General features: G+C 40.9%; 1 protein-coding gene across 4 annotated transcripts in view; it reads left to right on the top strand.

Moving 5' to 3' along the window:
- The window catches only part of GRIN2B (glutamate ionotropic receptor NMDA type subunit 2B), a 552,939-nt gene that overhangs the window by 226,660 nt on the left and 299,881 nt on the right, over positions 1 to 26,398 (top strand). For 2 of the 4 annotated variants that reach the window (XM_072127539.1, XM_072127540.1), the window contains one exon: positions 14,209 to 14,588. The exons of 1 other annotated variant lie outside the window; for it this stretch is intronic. The gene's annotated coding sequence lies outside the window, so the exon portion shown is untranslated. Of the gene's footprint in view, positions 1 to 13,612; positions 13,827 to 14,208; positions 14,589 to 26,398 lie in introns of those variants that run through there. One more of the 4 variants, XM_072127538.1, reaches the window with a different exon arrangement.

Raw genomic sequence — 26,398 nt, 5'->3', positions numbered from 1 at the left:
CGTCTTTACAGAAAAAAACAAGCTAAAACAAAGCTAAATTCACAAAAAGTTTTGGAAGCAAACATTGCAACAATTGTTTTTACCAAATAGTTATATTTTTCAACTGTAGTTAAAAAAAAACACTATAAATTTGTCATTGCAGTATACACAAGGACAAGATAAAAAGTTTTAAGGTCTTTATGTATCATGGTAAATGCAACTTTAATGTATTAGTAAAAACAATGGAAGATTTGCATTTTTTAATCCCTTAAGGACATAGCGTTTTTTCGCTTATTTCTCGCTCTCCACCTTCAAAAATCCATAACTTTTTCAATTTTCTGTGTACAGAGCTGTATGAGGGATTATTTTGTGCATACGGCTGTGTCTACAGAGCCGTATGAGGGATTATTTTGTGCATAACAAATTTTACTTCTCTGTGATGTTAATTATTATTCCATGCCATGTACTGGGAAGCTTTAAAAAAATTCCAATTGTGGAAAAATGTAAAAAAAAAGGCATGTGCGTCACGTTCTTGTGGGCTGTTTTTACGACTTTCACTAAGCGCTCCAAATAAAACCTCTACTTTATTCTTTGGTTTGTTAACCCCTTCCCGACGCGCGCCGTACTAGTACGGCGCGCGCCGGGTCCCGATGCATGGAGAGGGATCGCGGGCCGAGCCCTCTCCATAGCCGGTAAGTCTTTGCTGCATATTGTAGCAATGGCTTACCGGTAACACCTCGGTTTTCACCTCGATCGCCGCCGGCAATGCTGCCGTCGGCTTCAAAGAGATGGCGCTGCATGGGCGCCGCCATCTTCTCGTGGATCGCCGCTCCCCGATGACGTCACGGGGAGCGGCGATCCGTCACCATGGTAGTCTCGGGTTTTCCGAACAACCGAGGCTACTTCGTTTTAACCCATGCATTACAATGTGCTAATTGCACATTGTAATGCATGGGGAGTAAAATCTACATATACTGCCATACAGTAGCATGGCAGTATATGACAGGATGAATCAGACTACCTAGGGTTAGAGTACCCTAGGGAGTCTGAAAAATAGTAAAAGTAAAAATAAACAAAAGTTAAAAAAAAAAAAAATTATAATAAAAATTCAAATCAGAACTGATATAAATATAAATAAACAGTAAAAATCATAAACACATTAGGTATCGCCGCATCCGAAAATGCCTGATCTATCAAAATATAATAAAGTTTTTTCACTGCGTTTAACCCCGTAACGGAAAATAGCGTCCAAAGTTGAAAATGTAATTTTTTTGCCATTTTGAAAAAATATTTTAAAAAATCATAAAATGTGATCAAAAGGTCGTACAGTCCTAAAAATTATAGCAATGAAAACGCCATCAAAATTCGCAAATTCGCAAATAATGACACTATCCACAGCTCCGTACACCAAAGTATGAAAAAGTTATTGGCGCCAGAAGATAACAACATAAAAAAAAAATATTTTGTACAGGAGGTTTTAATTTTTTTAAATGTATGAAAACATTATAAAACCTATAGCAATTTGGTATCCACGTGATTGTACCGACCCAAAGAATAAAGTAGACATGTCATTTGGGACGCAAAGTGAAAGCTGTAAAATCCAAGCCCACAAGAAAACGTCGCAAATGTGGTTTTTCACCATTTTCACTGCATTTGGAATTTTTTTCCCGCTTCCCAGTACACGCCATGGAATATTAAATACAAAGTGCAATTTGTTACGCAGAAAATAAGCCATAACACAGCTCTTTATGTGAAAAATAAAAAAGTTATAGATTTTTGAAGTTGGTGAGTGAAAAATGGAAGTGAAAAAACTAAAAAAGGCCAAGTCGTTAAGGGGTTAAGATCGTGATGATACCAAATTTATACAGGTTTTATTTAGTTTTAATACATTTTCAAAAATTAAATGAATGTGTACGAAAAAGAAAAAAAAATTGCCATCTTCTGTTGCTAATAACTTTTTCATACTTGTGTGGACGGAGCTGTGTTAGGTGTGATTTTTTGCAAAGTGAGAAAACATTTTTATTGCTACCATTTTGAGGACTGTGCAACATTTTGATCACTTTTTATTCCATTTTTTATGTCATGTAAAATGGTGTAATAGTCACTTGCATTTTGGGAAGGGCGATATCTAATGTGTTTGTGATTTTTACTGTTTATTATGTTTTGTATCAGTTCAGGTGATCTGAATTTTAAATATTTTATTAATTTGTTACATTTTTCAAACTTTTAAACTATCTGGCTGCTGGCGTCGCTCCGTTGTATGCAGTGACACAGGCGGCGGATGATGACATCACGCCGCCTGTGTCTCTGAGTGGAGCTGCGGCTCACTGAAGAGCCATGAGAAGCCAGGAGCCACGCACCGTGGGGTATCAGTTTTATGATTTTTCATGTATTCTTATTAATTAAATGTGGCTAATAAGGGGCGAATACTGATGTAACGGGGTTGGGATTGGGGAGGTTTCTGTATATATTTATACTATTTAGATGAGGCCAGAATCGTTTTATAGGGGGGAGGGGTGCTGTATATATTATATAGGGCCAGAATCGTTTTATACTGGGGGCGGGCTGTATATGGGATACAGTTTATTAATAGGCTGGGGGTGCTGTATATGGAGTACAGTATATTACTAAGCTGGGGGGATGTATATGGGATACAGTATATTACTAAGCTTGGGGGCTGTATATGGGATATAGTATATTACTAAGCTGGGGGGCTGTATATGGGATACAGTATATTACTAAGCTGGGGGGCTGTATATGGGATACAGTATATTACTAAGATGGGAGGGCTGTTTATGGGGTACAGTTTATTACTAAGCTGGGAGGGCTGTATCCGGGATACAGTATATTACTAAGCTGGAGGGGCTGTATATGGAGTACAGTATATTGCTAAGCTGGGGGCTGTATATGGGATACAGTATATTACTAAGCTGGGGGGCTGTATATGAGGTACAGTATATTACTAAGCTGGGGGGAGCTGTATATGGGATACAGTATATTACTAAGCTGGGGAGCTGTATATGGAACAGAGTATATTACTAAGTTGGGGGGCTGTATATGGCATACACTATATCACTAAGCTGGGGAGGATGTATACGGAATACAGTATATCACTAAGCTGGGAGGGCTGTATATGTGGGGCAAGATTTTATTTAAGCTAGAGGGGAATTGTATATGGGAGCTGTGTATAATTTCCTATAATTTCATTAGGGGAAGAATAATGAGGCCTTTAAATATATGAGGCCTTTAAATATATTATTCTTTATTTATAAAAATAAATTTAAAAAAGTTGGTGATCTTTATTGAGGCAAGTGGCAACGTTTCTGTGTTGGACACCTTTTTCAAGCCACACTGAAACGTTGCCACTTGCCTTAATAAAGATCACCAACTTTTTCCAATTTGTATCTGCGTAAGGACCAAGCCAGGCCCTTGGCGGGCTTTGCACCCCCCCCCTCCTTAGGGATTCCACAAAGCTGTGCAGACTTGAACTCTATTTTTTGTATATATATATATATATATATATACAGTATATATATATAATATATATATATAATATATATACACACTCACCGGCCACTTTATTAGGTACACCTGTCCAACTGCTCGTTAACACTTCATTTCTAATCAGCCAATCACATGGCGGCAACTCAGTGCATTTAGGCATGTAGACATGTTCAAGACAATCTCCTGCAGTTCAAACCGAGCATCAGTATGGGGAAGAAAGGTGATTTGAGTGCCTTTGAATGTGGCATGGTTGTTGGTGCCAGAAGGGCTGGTCTGAGTATTTCAGAAACTGCTGATCTACTGGGATTTTCACGCACAACCATCTCTAGGGTTTACAGAGAATGGTCCGAAAAAGAAAAAACATCCAGTGAGCGGCAGTTCTGTGGGCGGAAATGCCTTGTTGATGCCAGAGGTCAGAGGAGAATGGGCAGACTGGTTTGAGCTGATAGAAAGGCAACAGTGACTCAAATTGCCACCCGTTACAACCAAGGTAGGCAGAAGAGCATCTCTGAACGCACAGTACATCGAACTTTGAGGCAGATGGGCTACAGCAGCAGAAGACCACACTGGGTGCCACTCCTTTCAGCTAAGAACAGGAAACTGAGGCTACAATTTGCACAAGCTCATCGAAATTGGACAGTAGAAGATTGGGAAAACATTGCCTGGTCTGATGAGTCTCGATTTCTGCTGCGACATTCGGATGGTAGGGTCAGAATTTGGCGTCAACAACATGAAAGCATGGATTCATCCTGCCTTGTATCAACAGTTCAGGCTGGTGGTGATGGTGTCATGGTGTGGGGAATATTTTCTTGGCACCCAACATCTGATGTACCTACTGATGTGGCTACTTTCAGCAGGATAATGCGCCATGTCATAAAGCTGGAATCATCTCAGACTGGTTTCTTGAACATGACAATGAGTTCACTGTACTCAAATGGCCTCCACAGTCACCAGATCACAATCCAATAGAGCATCTTTGGGATGTGGTGGAACGGGAGATTCGCATCATGGATGTGCAGCCGACATATCTGCGGCAACTGTGTGATGCCATCATGTCAAAATGGACCAAAATCTCTGAGGAATGCTTCCAGCACCTTGTTGAATCTATGCCACGAAGAATTGAGGCAGTTCTGAAGGCAAAAGGGGGTCCAACCCGTTACTAGCATGGTGTACCTAATAAAGTACCTAATAAAGTGTACCTAATAAAGTCCTCCACATGCATCTATGGCGCCCTCGCAAATTTGTGGCAGTATATACGTCCCTCATACGTTCATTTGAATGCAGCCTCTATCTTTTGCCATAAGAACAGCCCTGCAGCTCTATTTTCTATAGAGAGGGGAGGTGTGACCGTGTGTGGGCACACGTTCGTGTAAATGCAGCCTCAACTGGAAAAGTCTTACTTCCCCTCTGAAGGCCACAAGCAGAGAACAAGAGCTCTCTCGTCAGCCTCACAGGTTCCTCAAATATCAGAAAGTAAGCAAACCATCATGTAAGGACTTGCATACTGATTCAGGGGTACTTTGAATTTTCCTCCTAGCCCCCTCCATTCCTGAGATATGAGCCACAGTGTCTGACTATTAAATCTCCTGTATAGTCAGAGAGGAGAGGTTGCAGCAGGGGTGGTAGGGTGCGAGTATGCTAATATTCTCGGACACCATCCAATCGGCGGATGGTGTCAAAGAGCAGAGGGTGCCTCAGTAAACCCCCTTGTAACGAGCAGAGTGTTCCTCTGTAAACCCCCTGGCAGCGAGCAGAGTGTGCCTCTATAAACCCTGTGGCAACGAGCAGAGTGTGCCTCAGTAAACTCCCCTGGCAACCCTTCTGGTCCGTAGATTAGAGCTGTAGAACAAGCATTGGGTGCTTCCTCACATGTCTGAAGGAGTCATGTGAGGAGGTAGTTCCTCCGTCCAGTTGGCCCCATCACCATCCGCCGCGTCACAGTCAGAGCCCTGGCAGAGGGGAAAAGAGGAAGTGAGACAACTGCAGGAGTACAACGGAAAGCAAATAACAGGGTTTTTTTTAATACTCCAGAACAGTAGGCAGGATACCACAATTAGAGGAGGCTAGAGAACAGGGAACAACAGGTATAGAAGGCTACACTGGAGGACAGAAGGCTACAGCTGGAGGATTGAGGACAGAAGGCTAGAGGAGAAGGTTGCAGTACAGGGGGCTGCAGGAGGTGGCTGTAGGACAGGGTCTATAGGAGGAGGCTTGAGGACAGGAGACCACAGGAGAAGGGTAGAGGATAGGAGACTACAGGAGGAGGCTGTAGGACAGGAGGCCACAGGAGGAGGCTAAATGACAGGAGGAGGCTGGAGGACAGGGAGCTACAGGAGGAGGCTGGGGGACAGGGAGCTACAGGAGGAGGCTGGAGGACCGGTGACCACAGGAGGAGGCTGGAGAACAGGAGGCTACAGGAGAAGGTTATAGGACAGGGGGTTACAGGAGGCAGCTTGAGGACAGAGGGCTACAGGAGGAGGCATGACGAAAGGAGACCACAATGTAAGGGAGGATGGAGGACATGAGGTCACAATATGAGGGAGGATGGAGGACAGGAGGCAACAATATGAGGGAGGAAAGAAGGCCACAATATGAGGGATGTAAATTATATGGGTTCATAGGGGAGTAGCCACACTAAGGGGTCTTATAGTACGTGGGAGACATTAAGGTCATTGTATTATACAACGCTTGCGCGTGGGGCAAGGCGCGTGGTTTAGAAAAGGTAGATAGGAATAACCTGATCAGAGGAGGACACACATTGAGTCAAGGGTACACATGTATCAAGCTTTTGGCTTGCATTTAATTGGCTCTTTTGGCTCTTTAATTATTGAGACTTTTCATGCTACTTGTGCACATTTGTGATTTTTTTTGTGCCTAAATCTGTCTCCATTCAGTTATCACCTGAATCCAGATGTTAAAGTTGCGACTTTATCAAAAAGTTACAAATTTTGGCACAAATGTATAGCTGTCCCTTACCAGACGTAGAACATTGCTTGAATATGATTGCAACTTTTGGAGATTTTTGTTTTAAAAAATCGCAAATTTAATAAAGACCACATGTCACATGTATCGTTAAGGAAAAAGATAGATCTGACCAGCTGAAAAGCTAAGAAAAGTTCCCCAAAATAGATTAATAAAGCCAGACTTATGATACATGTGCCCCACAGAGTTTTAACCCCTTCCCGCATCCTGATGTAACTCTAGGTCTTGGGATGCGGGTAGTTAACCGCACCTTGACGTTTACAGGGGAATCCCAAGAGTATGCTATAGCAGGGTTCCTGTTATGACAGGGCAAGGAGGTGCCAACCATTGCTATGGCAGCTCTGAGGTCCGATGAAGGACTTCAGGGCTGTCAACAGTAAATTTAATCGTGCTGAATGCATAGGCTGACTATGTTATATGCTGCAATACATTTAATGATCATGGAAAAAATAAAGCAGCCAAAAAAAGTTTTTTAAAAAGTGCAAAAAATAGAAATAAAAAAAAAGAATAAAAGTCCCTTGATGCCCAATCCCATATAAAAATCAAATACAACATAAAATAGAGAAAATCACTAACAAACCACTATCCAAAGAAATGCAATGAGGCAGCACTCCAGTAAGTATAAAGGTGATCTTTATTCACCTATGGCAAAAAAAGGTGCAACGTTTCAGCTCATCCATAGAGCCATTATCAAGCATGAGACTCTGGTGCGGCTTCTGGGAAGGCCGGAGACTCTGGTGCGGCTTCTGGGAAGGCCAGAGACTCTGGTGCGGCTTCTGGGAAGGCCGGAGACGCTGGTGCGGCTTCTGGGAAGGCCGGAGACTCTGGTGCGGCTTCTGGGGAAACTGGAGACTCTGGAGCGGCTTCTGGGAAGGCCGGAGACTCTGGTGCGGAGACCGGAATGGCTCTTGGGACACCGGACCTGGCAAGACAAACGCCACCTTAAAACTTTGGTTGCAAACTGGGACAACATTAGTTCAATGTGCAGTGAGCACTGGGAAACAAAGCTCCTGCACAAATTTGGGTTGCCATCAAAATTAGGTTCCAGACTCAACTGCTGGAAATCATAGCTGGGTGACTGGAACAACAGGAAGAGTCGTCCCAGGAGCCTGCTGCTGGGAGGCAATCATCCATCGGAGAGTGGCAGCGAGTTTGTCTACAAGGTCTTTTTGGACAGCAATCTCTTGAGACTGTTGGGCGATACTGCTGGGAAGGTCTGCCAGTAGCTGGTATGGTTCTTTGGCACTGTCAATGGCTTTGGCAAGATTCATGACCTTAGGGGAGTCCATGGCCGGATTTTAGTGTCACGGTTTGGCTGGGCGAACCGTCAGTCTCTCTATAAAGAGTCTGTTGACCCTCTGGACCAGTGCGAGGGATGGTGGTAAGCTCACGGTGGCAGCCAAAATAACAAGCAGGAACAGTCCGAGCCTGCGATGACAGCAGGAGTACAACGTTGGTACACAGGATGGCACCGGAGTAGGAACCACAGGAACCAGACACAGGAACGCCAGGACCTCGGGAAGCCAGGACCTCGGGAAGCCAGGACCTCGGGAAGGCAGGACCTCGGGAAGGCAGGACCGGGATACAGGACCGCCACAGGAGTAAAGGACCGCCACAGGAATACAGGAACGCCAAAGGAATATAGGAACTCGGAGGAACACTAGAATGCAGACACACGGAGGAATGCTGGATACGCTGGAAATCTCGGAAATACAGGAGGGCTTTCCCTTCAGGGAAATGACTTGAAGATCCGGCAGGGGATGCTGGGAGGTGCCGGGTAATATAGCAGAGCCGGAAATGCCACTGCCAATTAGGAGGACCGGCCCTATAAATCACAAAGTACTGCCACATGCGCCCTATAGAGGGGGGGGGTGATCAAGGCCTAGTCCTAGACGGTAGCGGGAGCTAGGACATAGAAGACCGGGACCAGAGCCGGACCAGGAGCGGGCAGCCGAGCTGTACCCGCGATCCGAGACATGTATCGTGGGGTCACCCGTGACAATACCTTTGTACCGCTTTAACATATCCAGGGGATTTTGAGATTGTTTTCTCGTCACACGTTGTGCTTCAAAGTAATAGAAAAATTTTGATTACAGGCAGTCCCCGGGTTACGTACAAGATAGGTTCTGTAGGTTTGTTCTTAAGTTGAGTTTGTATGTAAGTCAGAACTGTATAGTTTATTATTATACCCATAGTCAAACTTTTTTTGGTCTCTGTGACAATTGGATTTGAAAAATGTTGGATTGTCATAAGAACCAGGATTAACAATAAATCTTAATAACAGACACCTTTGATAACTGTTATAGCTGTTTATTGTAGCCTAGGACTAAAGTACAGCAAATTACCAAAATCCAGAGGTCCGTTTGTAATTAGGGGTCCTATGTAAGTCAGGTGTTCTTAAGTATGGGACCGCCTGTATATCCTTTTGGTTTAATTATGAAAAAAATGTAATTTGGCAAAAATTTCTAAAAATTATTCAGCGCAGTACTGCATTGTCACATTTTTTTGGTCAATTCAACATACGGGGGAATATTTTTTTTGTGGATGAGATCCACTATTCAGGTACATCATTTCCAGGGGTTCAATAGTTGATCATGAGATTTTATTAACTCTTTCTTGGTGGTGGTTAAAAAAATCATTCACTCTTGTTTATGGTTTTTAGAATTTTTTTCCTGGATGTTCAACGTAACATAAAATAATGGGGGTCATTTACTAAGGGCCCGATTTGCGCTTTCCCGACGTGTTACCCGACGGATTCGGCATGCACGCGACGGAAATCGGGGTCGTGGCCGAGGGAAAACCCGACGGATTCGGAAAAACCGCTGCATTTAAAAAAAGAAATGTGACGCTTGGGACGCGCTTACCTTCACTTGGTCCAGCCCGGTGAACGGACCGGGTAAGTAAATCTGCCCCAATGTGTTATGTTTATTTTATGGGTCATTACAGCGATACCCCATTTACCCCATTTATTGTCATTACGATTACGGCGATACTCCATTTATACCGCTTTTTTATGGTTAACTTGTTTTGCAGAATATAGAACTAATTTTGTAAGAAATTTGCTTGTTTTTGCATCGCCATGTAAAAATGGGCATAACATTTATATTTTTCGTTTACAGAGCTGTTTTAGAGCTTATTTTGTATGGGACAAGCTGTACTTTTTCTTGGTATCATTGGGGTAAATGTTACTTTTTGATCACTTTTATGTGCTTTTTATGACATCAGATGTGAAAATTTCATGTTTTTTTGTGTTTTTTTTTTTTACGGCGTTCACCGAACAGGTTCAGTGACAATTTTATTTTATTGTACGGGATGTTATGGACATTGTGATACCCAATATGTTGTTGGGGGTTTTTTGGTGATTTTCACTTTTTTTTTATTTGATTAATGCATGGAATGGGACTTCAGGGGACTTTTATTCTTTTTTAATAATTTTTTTTAATTACACTTTGTTTTTTTAAAGGGGACCTGTCACCAGGGACCTCATTTTCACTAAACACAGGTTGCAGAAGCTTATTACACCTGCAGTGCAAATATGCCTTTCTACCTTTTATAAGCATTACAATATAATTGTGTGTTATAACTTACCTTGCACCCTGACAAAAGGTGAAAATGAGGTTCCTGATGACAGGTTCCCATTAAAAAATTTTTTATTGTTTTATTTTGTATCAGAGTGGGACATGAACAAGTGATCATTTGATCACTAGTTCATTGTAATATACTGCAATACTAATGTATTACAGCATATTACAGTCAGTCTATGCATTCTGCTTTGTTAGATTGTGCACAGTCCACGATCCTAACAGGCTGCTACTATAGGCAGCCCTGAGGTCCATGCATGGAGTGCGCCGATTGATGCGGTGATGCACTATAGACGCTGTGGTCACTATGACCGCGGCGTCTATAGAGTTAAACAGGCGGAATCCCAGCTACTGCTTACCGCCGGGATCCAACGGCGATCGCACGGGCCCAGCTTCTGAGCCTGGGGCGATTGCCATGACGTAATTTTACATGAAGGTGCGGGAACAACCCACATCCTATGATGTAGAATCACATCAAAGTGCGGGAAGGAGTTAAAAAAATCAATCTTGGGGGGACAGTGATCATAGTGTGTCTGCGGTACGCCTTTTTTGCACCTGGTTTGTTCTTGTCTTGTAATTTATGTTTGTTGTTCTTTTGCCTTATTAAATGTGTTTTGAATTGTCGCATGGCCGATTCATTTGAGCCTAAATTGTTGCAAAGTATTCCCCTACAAAGTGCAGCCAATAAGGAAGCTAGATAGGTAAATGGTGTACCAGAACATTCCGGGCCTTATTTTGCACAAAAAATTGACTGCATTTATTTGTAAAAATGTTAAAAAAAATCTTGGTCAAATGAGTATCTGTCTTTTTTATTATAATGTATAGGGAATGGAGCCTGATAACCTTTCAGATGTGCACATTAAGATTGACAATAATCCCACTCAAAAATATGCTCCAATAGAAAATCATGAAGTAGTTACTTGAGGCCACTTTAAAGGAAAGATGAGGAAATTTAACATTTTAAAACTGTGGGGAAGTATTTTTTCAGTTAAAGGGGTGCTCCGACTTAGGCTACATTCACACTACAGTATGGGGGACGTATATACGGCCGACGTATATGCGGCCGATATACGTCCCCCATACACTTCTATGGGCTCACGGCCCTGTACGGGAGTGGTACGGTGCAGCACACGTGCGCCATTAGTTTCTATAGAGAGGGGCGGGGGTGAGCTGCGCTCACCTCCTCCTCTCCCCGCGCTGCCGTGTGCCCGCCGTACTACGGTGCGGCGGGCTCACGGCAGTGTGAATTTAGCCTTAATGTTGTTGTTCGTATAATGAACAATAATAATATTTTCCAATATACTTTCTGTATCAATTCCTCACGGTCTTCTAGATCTCTGCTTCCTGTCACACAGATGCATGACTCGTTAGTATCATAGAGGGTAAGGGTGATGTCACACATGGCGTTTTTAGGTCGTTTTTGGGCAGTTTTTAGTTAGTGAGTTTTCAGATCGTAAAAAACGCATGCCTTTTTGTCCGTTTTTAATTGCGCAAATTCGGTAAAACCGAACAAAAACGCATGCGTTGCCAAAAAATGTAGGACATCACCCTAACAGAGAATAATCAGAGCTGTGTGTTATAACAAGCCGTGCACCTGTGTGACCATGGTCAGATTTCTTTCCAATGGAGATAAACATAGAAGCTTTCTATACATTGGGGCACTTGTATCATAGTATTTTGGCTGACACTATTTCAAGTTTCCTGAAGTTGCCCTACTTAATAATTGCAATGTATCTTAAAGGGGTTATCCGAGTTTGCTAATAATTTAGGACCGGGCTAGGGCGGGCTATTTACAAATAACTAACCTGTGCTTTCCTTCTCTGGCGCCTCTGATGCCCCGCGCCGTGGTCCTTCTGTTCCGTGCCCCTGTTTGTTTACAGGGGCACAGAAGCTGCGTAAAGGGAGCTTCCGGCCTGCTCCTCCCATCCGTCCCTATCTCTCAGCATTGTGAGCGCTGGGAGATGGTGTCGGATGGGAGCTTCTGGCCAGCCGGAAGCTCCCTGTGCACCCTTGTAGTCAGACCGGCGCACACATCAGATGGACCGCACTGTGGGACATCGGCAGCACCGGAGGAGGTAAGTACACGTTTATTATTTTTAAATAGCCCGCCCCAGCCAGGCCCTAAATTATTAGTAAAATCGGATAACCCCATAAAGTTTTTTTCCTTTGTGATACGTGTAATGAGTTGACTGTTTAGTCTCACTTTTGAGACTTTTTGTGGTGTGAGACTTTTTAGTCCCAAATAGTATTACCAAAAGTAAATCTGGGTCTAGCATGCTCGGCTTTGTGACTTATTAGGCGTAAAAATGGGACAATTCCAAGCTCAAAAGTCTCACAAGTTGCGCAAACATCTGGGCTACAAAGATAAGTCCGGCCACTGCATTACTTCCTGGAGGCAGCTGACTTTGGTACGCCGCTTCATTTTGCGCCTAAAAAGTCACAAACTGCTAAAAGTCTCACAAAAAGTTGCACAATAAATTAAAAAAGAAAGCAATACGATTTATACATGTCCCCAATGAGAGCAAACAGAGATACAGAAAACTGAGAGGAATTGATACAGAAAGTATATTGAAAATTTGCATAACTTTTCATTATTCAAACAATATCCACTACTTTCTGAAATGGCAAAACCCCTTTAATTTTGCATTTGGGAAGTGGAGACCTTAGTTTCCAGTAATGAAAGTTTTTGTTCAAGTGCACCTGCTCAGAGCAGGCAAGTTTTTTTTTGGTGACTTTTTAGTTTGATGCCAGACGTGGCATTTTTGTTCCATTTTTTAAGTATGCATTTTCAGTCCTTTTAAAAACGCATCTGTTTTTGACCGTTTACCATGCATTTGGCTGCTTAATAGATAAACAGGTTCAAACTGTTAAAAAACGGTTGCGTTTTAAAGACGCATGCTTTAAAACGGACCAAAAACACCACGTGTGGCATCACCCTTGGCATGATGGCACACATGGCGTTTTGAACGCGTTTTTGGCGCGTCTTTTTTTGAAAATGCATCCGTATTTGACAGGTTGGACCGTTTATCTTAATTCAAACTGGTCAAAAACGGATGCGTTTTTTGATGGACTGCTTAAAAACGGGCCAAAAAAAGCGTTCAAAACGCCACGTGTGCCATTACCCTTAGGCACAAAATAATGATGTGTGGAAAACGCCCGTTCATTATGTCAGATAAGGCGCAGACGCTCAAAACCACTAAGTGGCGGACTTTAGCATACACTGAATAAACTAGAGACAAATTTAATAACTGTGACAAAAAATTGTGCAAAAAAAAACAACATAAAAACACCCTAAAGAATTATGATCAATGATCCCCTTGGTCCTTAAACCCTAAAATGGCTTTGTCCCAAAGGGGGTGATCATTAAAACAACCATTTAGATGTCACTATTACTACAGGTGACCTCACCCCACCCCCTGCACATGACTGCCATTGCCCGGTAAAGCCCGCGCTTTTCAGAACTACAATTGTAATGATTACTACAGGTGACAGCTTCTAGTTCTCCTCCATGTGTGCTGTCTTCTACATCTGTAGCTCACTATGGCGGGATCCACTAGAAAACTTTGCGACAGTTCTACAAGCCGCCATCAGGGGGAGCTCCTTCTCCCTTATTCCACAACATGACGTTGGAGATCCAATCAGTTTGTGCTCAAGTCACAGGGAAGGGATTCTTAGCAGGGAAATTCTCCCTTCTTCCAGATCCTGGCAGTGTGTGTATAGCGTGGATGGTATAAGAAATCAGGTCTCTGCAATACAGGGCTGGAAGTGCATGACATATCTGTAAGTACATGGATGCCATCTCGCTGTGTGCCCATCATCAGCATGTCTGACACGCTCCATCCATGTACTGTGTGCTGCCATGTCACAGGCATGGGAAGAGTTAACGTGTCCCAATGAATGGCTATTGCAGCAGGGGCTATGGGGTTGTGTATGTGTGTGAATATGTGTGTAGGGTTTGCTGGGTCCTGATGCCAGTAGTCTGCATATTCAGAGTATATGATATAGCTGAACATGTCTGCTGAATAATGCATGAGCAGTTTCCCATTCCCCTTGCTCTCTACTATGGATTTTAGGGTTTAGAGAATCTAGATGCCAGAGCCCCCCCTTTTCAGCATCTTCTCTCTAATAAAATATTGATTCATTCTCTCTTTCTCCTCTATAGGATGGGGGGTGTTGTAAAGGAGACCAGTTTGCTGCAGATAGCAACAGCACAGATCAGCTAAGAAACAAATAAGCCTTCCCGAGCTCCAGGATCTGATCCCTGCCTTCTATTCCGCTTTCCTGAAGAATCCCTCATTTGTTCCTCTCATTCCTGAATATTTTTTGCCTTTGCTGCTCAGAGCCGGGAAGGATCTTGTCCGCTACACAAAAGGATTTCACTTGTCACCCCCACATCCTCACTCCTTTTGATTCCTTTGATTTTTATGTATTTCTGCACCGTTTTCTTATGTGGATATGCAAGGTAGAAGAGAGGAGAGCCTAATCCCACCATGTCCAGTGCTTTAACCCAGCAGACTAAAGGAACTGTGTCTTCAAGCCCAGGTAGGTGTTCTGGTATTATCAGTGTTACCCCATTCTCTGGGAAATCCACCAAATTGTGACCCCCATGCCAGGCTTGTATCTGCTCTGCATGTATATGCAATGTGCCTCATACCTGTAGTAGCTGTTGCATTCTCCATCCTCTGCATGGCCATTGTGGAAAAAATGACACCGTGTAATTCTCCTGTTTTCTACTATGATTTCCATTTTGAATCTCATCTCTGCTGTTGTCGTAGGAATCTAGATAATATCATCTGCCGACAGTGTTATTAGAGATACAGTGAGGTGCCCACATGTACGTGATTTCTTTGTAGCCATGTGAAGAGCTGTGCACCTGTATAACATTACACTGGCCGTGGATGTGGTATTTTATTTGCTTCTCATTTCCAGATAAATTGTGTGTTATATTGTATGCCTGTAATTCACTATACTTGTTGTGTGTGCTCTACATGTGTATAATGTTGTGGTCTCCACTACGGGCCCTCCAATACTCCAGTCACATACTGATGCAGAGCAGTGGTAAAATGCAGGTTTCAGGCCTAGCTAGTCAATGAGCACTGCATAAGCTCCTACAAAGAATATCCATGAAATGACAATGTGTTCCATATGTATAAAAAAAACGATATATCTTATATGTGGAGAACAAGTCCCCATCATATATGTATGTTTCCAGATAGTAACATGCCTAGGCATCTCTTGGTTGATTTTACTCCCTTTTTTCTACTATGGTGTGATGAAAATGTGGTTATTTCTTCCATTTCATTGATTTATTGAATTCTAGAATGGACGCATGCATGATGCAATGGCTACTTGTTATGTATCTTCTTCTTCCCCATGGTGATTTGCACACGTTGCAGTTGTCAGACCTAATGTGCACCTTTATCGGTGCAGGTTATTGCTTTCTGGTAGCCATTACCTATTGGCAGTACATTGCAATCATCTACTGTATATAGTATACAGCATATACAGCTGGAATGGATAATTTATACATGAATATTGCAGTTTCATCTTTCTAGCAGCCTTTGCATTCCTATAAAGGGCATTATAGTAGTTACATTAAATACAGGAATATATATATAGTTATCAGAATACAGCTGTGTTGTATCCATCTTCTACTCTACAGGCTACAGAGCCGTCTATATACATGTACTATAACCTATATATGGAGCATTTCTAGCAGTGGTAGAATAATGGGAAAGGATTGCATGGTAAACCACCTGTAATAGATATTTGTCAGTAATTGAATATAATTTCCAATAGCATTTTTCTAGCTGGTGTATATATCACCTGTCGCACATACTAGTACATTGCAGTTACTATATATTGCATATAATTGCTTCATATTCTATTGTGATAAAGTATTGTGAAGAGTTATTTCAGCTCGGGGTGTACAATACAGTGTTATAATATGTACAAGTAGTTAGCTGTAGTACATTGTACAGAAACTAGGGGTGCACTCTTCATGTAAGGGAGATCTGGCCTCTTACAATCCACAGACTAGAAACGTACATGTTTTACACAGGTGAGAAGGATCTGTAAGTACCACGGACAGCACGCGGCCACATCATCATATGAAGCCTCAAGTAGCCTCATTTATCACAACTGTCTAACTGTAAAACTGTCTTTGTTACCCGTAGCCACCAATCACAGCAAAGTGTTCATTACTCCAGGGCAGTTTGAATTGTAAAATCTGAGCTCTTATTAGTTACTGTAGTAATAGTGTGGATGTAAGTATAACAAAATAAGCTTTATTACGGTAGATATATTGATTTTATTTTTTTTTTATTAAACTATAGTGGGCCTAGCTTTGCTTGTAATAGAGGTAAAAGAAGTGCTATAGTAGCTGATGTGATAATGAAGCATTCTGGGAATTAGGGTTACGAAGGAAAAAAATTACATGTCCACGCATCCTTTTAGTATGCGTATATAGTAGATTAATATAACATAATATACATAACTGTACATTAAATACATTGCATACAGTAAATTCTAATCAGTACCCAGAATGCACCATAATTTGAAATGAACAATGAGTTATTAGTTCCGTTAGATCCTGTGAGCATAATTGTCACAATACTGTTCACAGGCTTCAGGCTTATATTATTAGGGGTCATGTATATTGCGTCCTGTGCCCCTCATTTCTCTTTTGTCCATTATCCTTTCAGCGGAGGCAGAACAGCTTGCGTGTCGCGACCACATGATTTGGTTTTGAGGAGCCATAAACCAATTCAGAATCTGTTTAAACCACAGTAACAGATGCTTCTTGACATCTTTCTCCATCACTCTTACCATACAGCTCCCCCATATAGAGAGGAATTTAACACAGCAACAGGATTCACTCTATGCACAGACTGCAGAGTGCTGGGGGTGACAGATATTTTACATATGCAGAAAGGAAGCCTTACGTTATAACCCTGGGCATGAGAAGATACATCTCATATTCCATCATATGTGACAGTAAAAACAAGCTCAAAAAATAGAACCCACTTCTAAATATCCTTCTAAAACCCAACGCCGACAATTTTTTGTCATACTTTTATTCAGGGAAATTAGAGTGTAACTTTATATGTCCACCTTCTACATGCAGAGATATATGAATAAGAGAGATGCTATATGCTGGGCAGAAATATAGAGTTGTAAAAGTTATGCAAATTAGTCTACATCACCTGAGCACCTCAGTATTTTAAGTATGCACATCCCCGTATCGCTAGCGGCCCCACCCATCGCCTATCTATGGGGTGGAAGCGGGCAGGGCTGCTAGCGCTACGGGGGTAGTTCATGCATTAAAATACTAGACTCCCTGAGGCACTCGGGTGAAGTTGCCTGAGCACCCCAGGCTATTTAGCATAATTTCTATAACTCTATATTTTCTCAGGAACACATCTACCATTGCTAAACTGATGGTAGATGTCCATTAAATAAAAAAAACAAAACAAAACCTAGAGAGACCAATATAGTCAGGCTATATGCATCACTATATAGTGAGATAGGTTCTTTGGGCTTGTATTTAAGTTGAATTTATATGTAAGTTGTAACTGGGGTATGTTATAATTTCGGCTCCAGACAAAATTCTTTTTTGTCCCTGTGACAATTGGATTTTCAGAATGTTGTGCTGTCATGGGCACAAGGTTTATCAATAAAGCTTCATTACAGACGCCTTAGTAAAGAATAGTAAAGCATCCAGAGAGGTCACAGAGGACAGAGAGGTCTGTCTGTTACTAGGTGTCGTCTGTAAGTTGGGTGTCCTTAAGTTGGTGACTGCCTCTATAGATATCTGCAACTGTATAAGATATGTAGTCCTCATTCTACATAATTATTTATCGCTCTTGTTTTCTTTTCTCTAAAGTTTATTGTTATATAATTGAATGTGGATTGTAGCTTTCTGTCTTCATAGCTATTCTAATGATATGTTAGATTGGTTCCACTATTGTATGCCATTAATAATATAACGTTTGGTGTTGGCTTGTCGTTGACATTTAAGACTATTTGCTCAATGTGTTTGAGGTCAGGGCTATTTTTTTTAACCTTGCCCTGTAGATGGGGATAATGTCAGACTGCAGTACAAACAAGTTTTCTCAACAAAGTAGTCAGAAGGTTTGGACACAAAGCATTTTATAGAAACAAGTTGCTTTCTTCACCCGGAATAAAGCAATGTCAATATGATCCATCACTTCTTTTCGCTTGAAGTATGGCATATTTTGGATGTGTGAACTACTTCAGGAGAGCAGGGGCTTATTGGTGACAACACAAAAAAATATGACAAATTGACTGAAGAATAGCAATAGTTACTAACATTTAAATTAGCAAAATTGGGACATTTAAGTCCTGCCTCTGGGAACATCTTAAACAGAGTGAACAATCATTTTGCATGGGTTTTGCTGTACTACCACTTCTTTTTGGTACATGACTGTTTTCCAAGGATAGTTTATAAAAAATCAAGACCTCCCCAGTAAGTTAACGAGTATGAATGATCCATCCTGCTACTGCCTGTTTATAGAGGTTGTAAGACTAAATACTCCATGGTATGTAGATGCTGGTGATGTCCTTAGTAATCTTTTGGATTGAGAAAGAAATTTTGTTAAACCAAAACACATGCACAGCATAGCGTGGACTCATGGACTTTTTCATCTCTTTACCTACACTGATATATGCTTTTTTTTTGTGATTGTCAAATGGGGCACATTTACTTAGGCCCCAGTTTTCTTTTGGACTTTTTTTTAGTGCCAACTGCTTGCACATGTATTTAAGTGTCTGCACCACAATTATGTTGTACGCGACCCTTTTTTTAGGCAGCAGCACTAGGTGTCATGCGAAACAAATTAGTGGGCGTTCCGGTGCTCAGTTGGACCGTGCGCCAGATTTATCATGCAAAGTCCGACAGAATTGTGTTGCATGCCTTATGTTAAAGGTGCACCAGGGCAGTGGGCAGTGCAAGGAACGCCAGAAATTCTGGATCTGGAGCCCTCTGCGCTATACACGGGCAAACTGCAATTAGTGCAGTTTGCCCTGTTCTTAGTAAATATGCCCCAGCGCTCCTCTGGTAAATTGAATTGTCATACCCCCTTATATCATATAGCGGTTTTGCTTGGAATTGTAGCATCAGATATATTGGGCCAGATCTCCGTCTGACTTTGAACTGAGGCAGTTTTGTGTCGCAGCTGCAACATAAAATAAAAATGTGCACCTAAACGGGCGTTTTAGTGCTTAGTTGGAGTTTGAGACACATTTAATACTGCAACAGGCACTGCGTATTGAAGGAGCACCAAAAAAAGATGGTGTGCACTTTCTGAGCAGTGCAGCGTGCGTCAGATAATTGAAGACCGTACACCAGTATTCAATAATCTGGCGCACCCTCCACTTTCGTGAGGCAAACTACATTTAGTGCTGATTATATATGTGAACTGTGTAGTCACCATAGCCAATTTAGTTACTACTCATACTCTGACTCGACAGTATTGTAATCAAAAGATTTTTACAAGCACACTCAATTTCACAATGAACAAAACAACAAAAGCATCCCATTTTCCCCTCCCTCTTCCTTATAGCAGACAGATAGGAACCCGATTTCCGTCATTGTACCAATACCAGTTGTTAAATCTGTATAGATCATATCTAGAAAGTAAGAGACATATTACCACAAATTCTCATCATGATTATGTGAGTAGCCTCCCCTAGTAAAAAGCAAAAGGGTAACATGCCTGTCTTTATGCTTTTAGCACCATCAATTGGTAATGAGAACTTCCTCGTAAATCCACCAGAGATCTCTTTGGAAGTCCAGCCATATCTAGCCACCTTCCCATAGCTTTTCACATTTTTTGGGACCGTTTCATTTTAAGTATACCCCCCATTCCAGCCTTTATTGATAAACTCCTGCATCCAACGAGCTGCTATAGATTTGCATATAGTAATATATATATATATAACAAAGTGGCTTCTTCTATGGTGTCTGTGTCAATCAGACCTAGTAGGGAAACTCTTGGGTCTGGTTGCAGATCCACTGACAGCGCACTCCGGATCAGGTGCAGTACCTGCTTCCAGAACTCTCCTAACTTGGCATCTGGTACTGAACACCTGGAACAACATGAGTCAGGACGCACTACTATTATACGTCTTATCTAAGAGATGAATCTGGGATAATTGCTGGGCCTCTGACTGAGACAATAATGGTATCCCCTCCAGGACCGCTTCCCAATGGGAGTCCGAGATTTCCCCTATATCCAGACTCTACACTATTTAGTAATTGAATTACTAGATAATACACCGTTCATAATTCCCTATGTAGAATCCTCATACAACTACTCACAGCAAATACCTCAAGTAAAAAAAAAATAACAGAGAAAACTTTATACCAAGAAATAAGAACATATAGAGAGTCATTCTAAAGTGTGAGGAGGTTGAACATTGACGTCTTTCCTACACATAATTCTGCAGAAACATATTGATTATTTGTATATTATTATTTTTTTTGTTGTTGCCTGTTGGACATGGATTTCATAACTGGGACTGAAGCCCCGAAGGAGCAGTATCCGAGCCTGCTTGCAATAAATCTTCATTTCATAAGCTTAAGCTAATCAATAATATCCATTCTTCCATTGATTATATAAATAATTAATCAGCTGCTTTGATTGAATTATCAACATGGTTTTATGTAAATTGGTATTAAAAATAACAGCAGTTATTAGGGAGTCTATTTTCTTACTGAGGTCAGTTAAGCTCACAAATCACTAGCAATTTATTCAAAATCTTAAAAAAATAGCTGTTCATTATCTTAAGGTCATTATCTTAGACCTTTATTACAAAAGTTGATAGTTTTCTATAATATTAATAATGAGTCATCAACTTTTCTTTTCTCTTGGAATGAACCCAATATTGTTGTGTAGTAAAGGTGAAAAAGGTCGGCTTAAAGAGGACCTGCTAGGGGGATTTGGAACACTAAACCACCTACAGGTCCTTATTGATGCCATTTTGACGACTGTATGACCTTTTGATCACTTTTTATTAAAACTTATATTGAAGGCAAAATGGTGAATAACTGGAGATTCGGTCATTTGGCCATTATTTTCTGTTAAGGGGTTTATCATCGGAAATTCTTATGTATTCTAAAGAAAAGGGGTAATTAGATTTATTTCTTCAGAACCCTTTAGGGTACTTAAACCGTAAGTGCTCTTGTCACTTATACAATATATTGCATTAGATTGTGAATTTACTGCTCCTGTATTACAGTCTACAACACCCCTTCATGACCGGCCGATGTATATTTGCACTAGCTTGTCGTGAACACGTCTTCCTTTAGAAGTCTTTTCTTAATACCCATATGGACATATATATTTAATTTAAAGGGGTTGTCCACTTTAACTTATGTTTTTTTTTTGTAATGTGTGTGTAAGTTTGTGGGGCAGGATATTAGGTAATTTATCAGTAAATATCTATTAAAATTTCTACACCACTTTCTTGATATGTAACGTGAAGTCTCTTGTCTTTTACTTTATAAACTAGACATTCCTGAATATAAAATGGCTGCAGATGCAGAGTCATGTGATCTCTGTCTGTCAATGAACAATCGCCCTGCGATGGTTCATAGACAGATCACATGACCCTCCATCAGCAGCCATTATATGATCAGGAATCTCTGGCTGATGAGGTAAGAGAGGAGGCTTCACTTTATATCTTGCCCTGACGCTTCCACACACATTACAAACACATGAGGTAACATGGCCTCCCCTTTAATTTATCTGCCATATATGTACATGTCTTCAACTATGTTATGTTATTAAAAGGCTCTTTTTTATATATTATATGTAACGTCCTCCTTTTTGTAGCAATAACAGAACTGAACCTGATAATGTTGTCTCCATGGTGCCTAAAGAGGGGATATAATGTCCCCGGTCCCATGAGGCCAAATGTCTTGTAATACACAACTATATTCTGAAGGTCTTAGAAGCAGGTGATTGAAATTGCAGGTTTTCCATGATTTAATATTGATGCCCTATTTTTAGTGCAGATCTTTAATATTTGATAATTGGGGGCCAAAACCCTGGTCTTTAACCAATTAGCTGTTTGTTAACAATGACGAAGTAGCTGTCCAGCACTCGAAGGTGTTGTGTATAAGTCAATTCTTATTCCATAAGATCTGGCATGACACGTCAAGGATACAGACAAATAGTAACAAAAGATCTACGTGTTTCGGCGTGTAGCCTTGGTCACGATCTAAAAACATGTGTTCAACTAACATTTAAAAAGACCTCCCGGATCAAACTTCATGTCCAGTGGGAGGAGTAACAATGAGCCTATATGCATTAACTGTATAGCACGAAATACACAACAATAGACAACTTAATTTTGTTGTTTCTTTAGACTAGTCAAAATATATTATTAAATTGTGCATAACGCAATAATACTTAGAATGTGATCATAAGAGACTTTATCTACTTTGCCACTGTATTGTCTATTGTCGTGTATTTCGTGCTATATATGGTAACCATTGGGTTAATGCATATAGGTTCCTTGTTACTCCTCCAAAGGACAAGATGTTTGATCCGGAAGGTCTTTTTTAATATTTGTTGAGCACATGTTTTTAGATCATGACAAAGGCTACACGGCAAAATGTGACGATCTTTTGTTACTGGTGGGAACATTTACTTACATTCCCCCTGTAGTTCACTGAAAGTGCATTGTCCGATGTTAATGCAGTGTGCTGCAATTCACTAAGATCGTGCGCCCGATATCCTGCATGTGTCGCTTCCCCGCTCAAGTCCGGAGTTCATCATCTTTTTATTGGATTGGATTGCATTGTCTTGTGATACAATTTGAAAGTGAAATCGGTCGGATTGTCCAATGGCACGACCTCTAATTTGTGTTGCATGGAAGCCAGAGCAGCTGTGACAGAAAACGATCATGTGATACACAATCCCAGCAATACCTGTCCAAGCCGTGCAATCCCCAAAAAAGATGAAAAGTCCAATGAAAGTGTAGCACGTGACCGATAGTAAATGAGCCCCAATGTGTCTGTATCCTTGACGTGTCATGCCAGATGTTATGAAATAAAGAATGGACTTTTACGCAACACCTTTGAGTGCTGGACAACTATTTCGTCATTGTTAACCTTTTGGTGTCCCTGTGCATGGGGTGAGTGTAAATTTTCCACAAATTAGCTAAATTTATCTTCTATGTATGGTCAATTAGCTGTTTGGACTTGGTAAAACACAGCACATTAAACTGGCCGCAGATGGCTCTAGGCTCTACGTAGTGGCTGGACCATATTACGGTACGTTCCATTGCCATTTACAGGGCATAGAAAATGGCGTCATCTGCTTCAGTACATGAGCACTATGTTATATCAGGCTTTGATAAAATCATATACATCCCATTTAATCTGTCATGTACAGGTATACCCAGTTCCCTTTAAACAAATTAGCCTTCTAGTTTTATTCCTCCTGGCACCTATGGTACATGCATAACCTTACATCTATCCACATTGAACCTCATTAACCAATTGGATGTCCAAACACTCCATGAAAGATTGGAATTTCTGAACTCCTATGTTCTGTACTACATAGATCAGTATGATCTAAAGTCTAGAGCCAGTGACAATATGATCTGTTCTTTCACTAATACATTAGTTAAAGGGGTATTCCAGGAATCAGCATAATTCATATACAAATGGGCACTCAAAATATAAGCTAATGTGTAATTAGTTGTTATTTAAAATTTTGCTCCCCTTAGCAGAAAATGCTGATGACATACACAGTGATGAAGAATTAAAATGCTACTGGCCCTTTAATCAGTCCGTTAATTTCCTCCGTGCGGTCCGTTGCAGGATAGAAGATGGCTGCTGGTCACATGTCCACATCACATGTCCTGCACCTGCCTGGGCAGGTCATGTGACCACCACTAAGTTAGGCTGTAGTCAGTTGGTTGCAGTGCATCCAGTATGGTCAGTGTTGTGGTGATGACAGTTACACATCATTACTATGGTAACAGAGCAAGAAAACCTGTTACATTATCACTGGGAGCAGAGCATAAGAGGGAGTAGAAGTTACTGAGAACTAAAGGATCATGGAACTTGTAGTTTCCAATGGCAGCCATCATAGTGATAACTCCACCTACTTTAGAGAGGCCATAAATTTTGTAAATCATAAAATCAAATTATTTAAGCTTTATTTTGTGACTAATGACATGGAGTATTGTTGTATTCATTTATTTATATCATCATGGGTTTTTATGTCAGACGTTCATATTCCCGGAATACCCCTTTAAGTGTATAAGGCCTAGTCCTAAATCCAGGTACATCATATACAGAAGAGGATCATTGGGGCACATTTACTAAGGGCTTTGCACCAGTTTTTTGACAGACTGTAAACTTGCACAGTTATTTAAGAAGTGTCTGAGACACATTTTGTGGCGCACCTGCACTAGGCATCATGCAACACCAATTAGGGGGCGTTCTGGTGCTCATTGGGACCATGCGTCAGATTTAACATGCAAAGTCTGTAGCACGCCCTATGTTAAAGGTGCACTGTGTACTCTGTCGGGCCGGTGCAGGGAAGCGCCAGATGATTGGCGGACGTTCTTAATGAATATGGCGTATCCTGCATTCTACACGAACAGAGCACATATCACTGCTACAGCAACATAACTTAATGCATAATTTCAAGTATAAGATGCACATGCTGTGTCCATGACGGTGTAGTGATGCCATATGGCACCAGTGGTTGATCATAGTGGCCAGTGCTGACCTATGATTATAAATCTAAAATTCCAGCTGAAAAACCCCCCCAAAATAATCCATAAAAGTAACATTAAAACCTTGTTAATTGAGAGAGATATTATCACTCCATTGTTTTTTTTGAATGAAGCATCATCTCAATTACGAGCTAAACAAAGATCGCTGCAAAGGATAACGTGTAGCAATTAAATGTTCCAACAACTCCAAATACAATGAACACAAAATGCAAAGTCAGATGATGAGATTAGTGGATATTAGATGTAACAAGCATTTGTCAATTGATAATCTACAGGTGACCCTGAAATTACTGACAGTATCTATGTGCTATATGTTATCCTGAATATGGCTAACAAGCTAAATTAAAGGGAATTTGGCACCACATTTTCACAAATACAATTAGTTACTGGTTCCCATAGAGCCTTATCAGCTAACTGCTTCTTTTAGCTTACAATTTGTGTCCCTTACATCCCCATAAATTGACTTTATCTTATAATACCTGACATCAATTTGTAAAGTGCTACAAAATATGATAGGGGCATGTCCTGCTCAGCTGTCCCCTCCCATCTACTCTTCACCATGTCCCATGCCTCTTCTCAACAGTCTGCACTTAATGCCATGTGACCTGGGTGATGTAATCTAAGGTCTTTAATTAGTTACATTTGCATACTACCCCATGTATGTATCTGATCACATGAAATCACAGTGTCTCCATGGACTTCTACACTTCCCCTTAAATGACAACAATAAGGTCATATAACATGAAGTGCCCAACGATGTTACAGAGCTGTCTCAATCTTCCATAAAGCAGCATGTCCTGGCAGTGAGACCTGTAAATCAGGAACAAGGAGGCAGTGCAGTGCAGGACTAATTTAGTGTGATGGACTCGCATAAGGTGAGTTGCATATAAGTTTACATACTGATTTCTGTAACATTGCAGCCATGAAAAGAAGCCATTTAGGGATAAGGGCAATGCTTTTTAACCATAATTTACAATTAATTATTTAAGTAATGAACTTATATTGTGTTCTTTTCAGTGTTTCCGCATGGTATATAACAGTGGACTACAAAATCCTTAAATTATCCCATTAATGCCGAATGCAGGCTTGTGATATGGTTTAATGAAATAACACAGATCATGACTCTGTTGGGACGCAGGCTATTAAAATCACTTACGGATACAATACCTTTTGAAAATCCACAAGGGGCATATCAATTACTGTCTGTTTGTTATAGGTTGCAGGTTAACAAACACGTATAGGGTTCTCGTGTTAATGTACAAATATAGATCTATCTCATTGATTGAAAATGAAAATGGACAATAAAACAAAGATGGGAAGTTTTCAGTTTAACAAATTTAAAAGAGAACTACATCGTGCTCACAATACTTGCTATGCACTTCTGGTTATGCTCATAGGAGATATATATATTTTCATAAATGGTATTGAGACTAAGGGCTCTTTCACATTCCCGTTGTTTTTCACACACGTGTCTCTGTGATTTCCACGGATGCCTCACAGAGCTATTGTTTTCAATGGGTGTTTTCACATTGGCTTATTTTTTCACTGATCCGTGGAAAAAAAAATTAAAC

This window comes from Engystomops pustulosus, chromosome 10, assembly GCF_040894005.1.
Source record: "Engystomops pustulosus chromosome 10, aEngPut4.maternal, whole genome shotgun sequence".
Classification (NCBI taxonomy): Eukaryota; Metazoa; Chordata; class Amphibia; order Anura; family Leptodactylidae; genus Engystomops; species Engystomops pustulosus.
The sequence above is the reverse complement of the archived record's forward strand: the minus strand, read 5'-3'. Positions and strand labels throughout refer to the sequence as shown.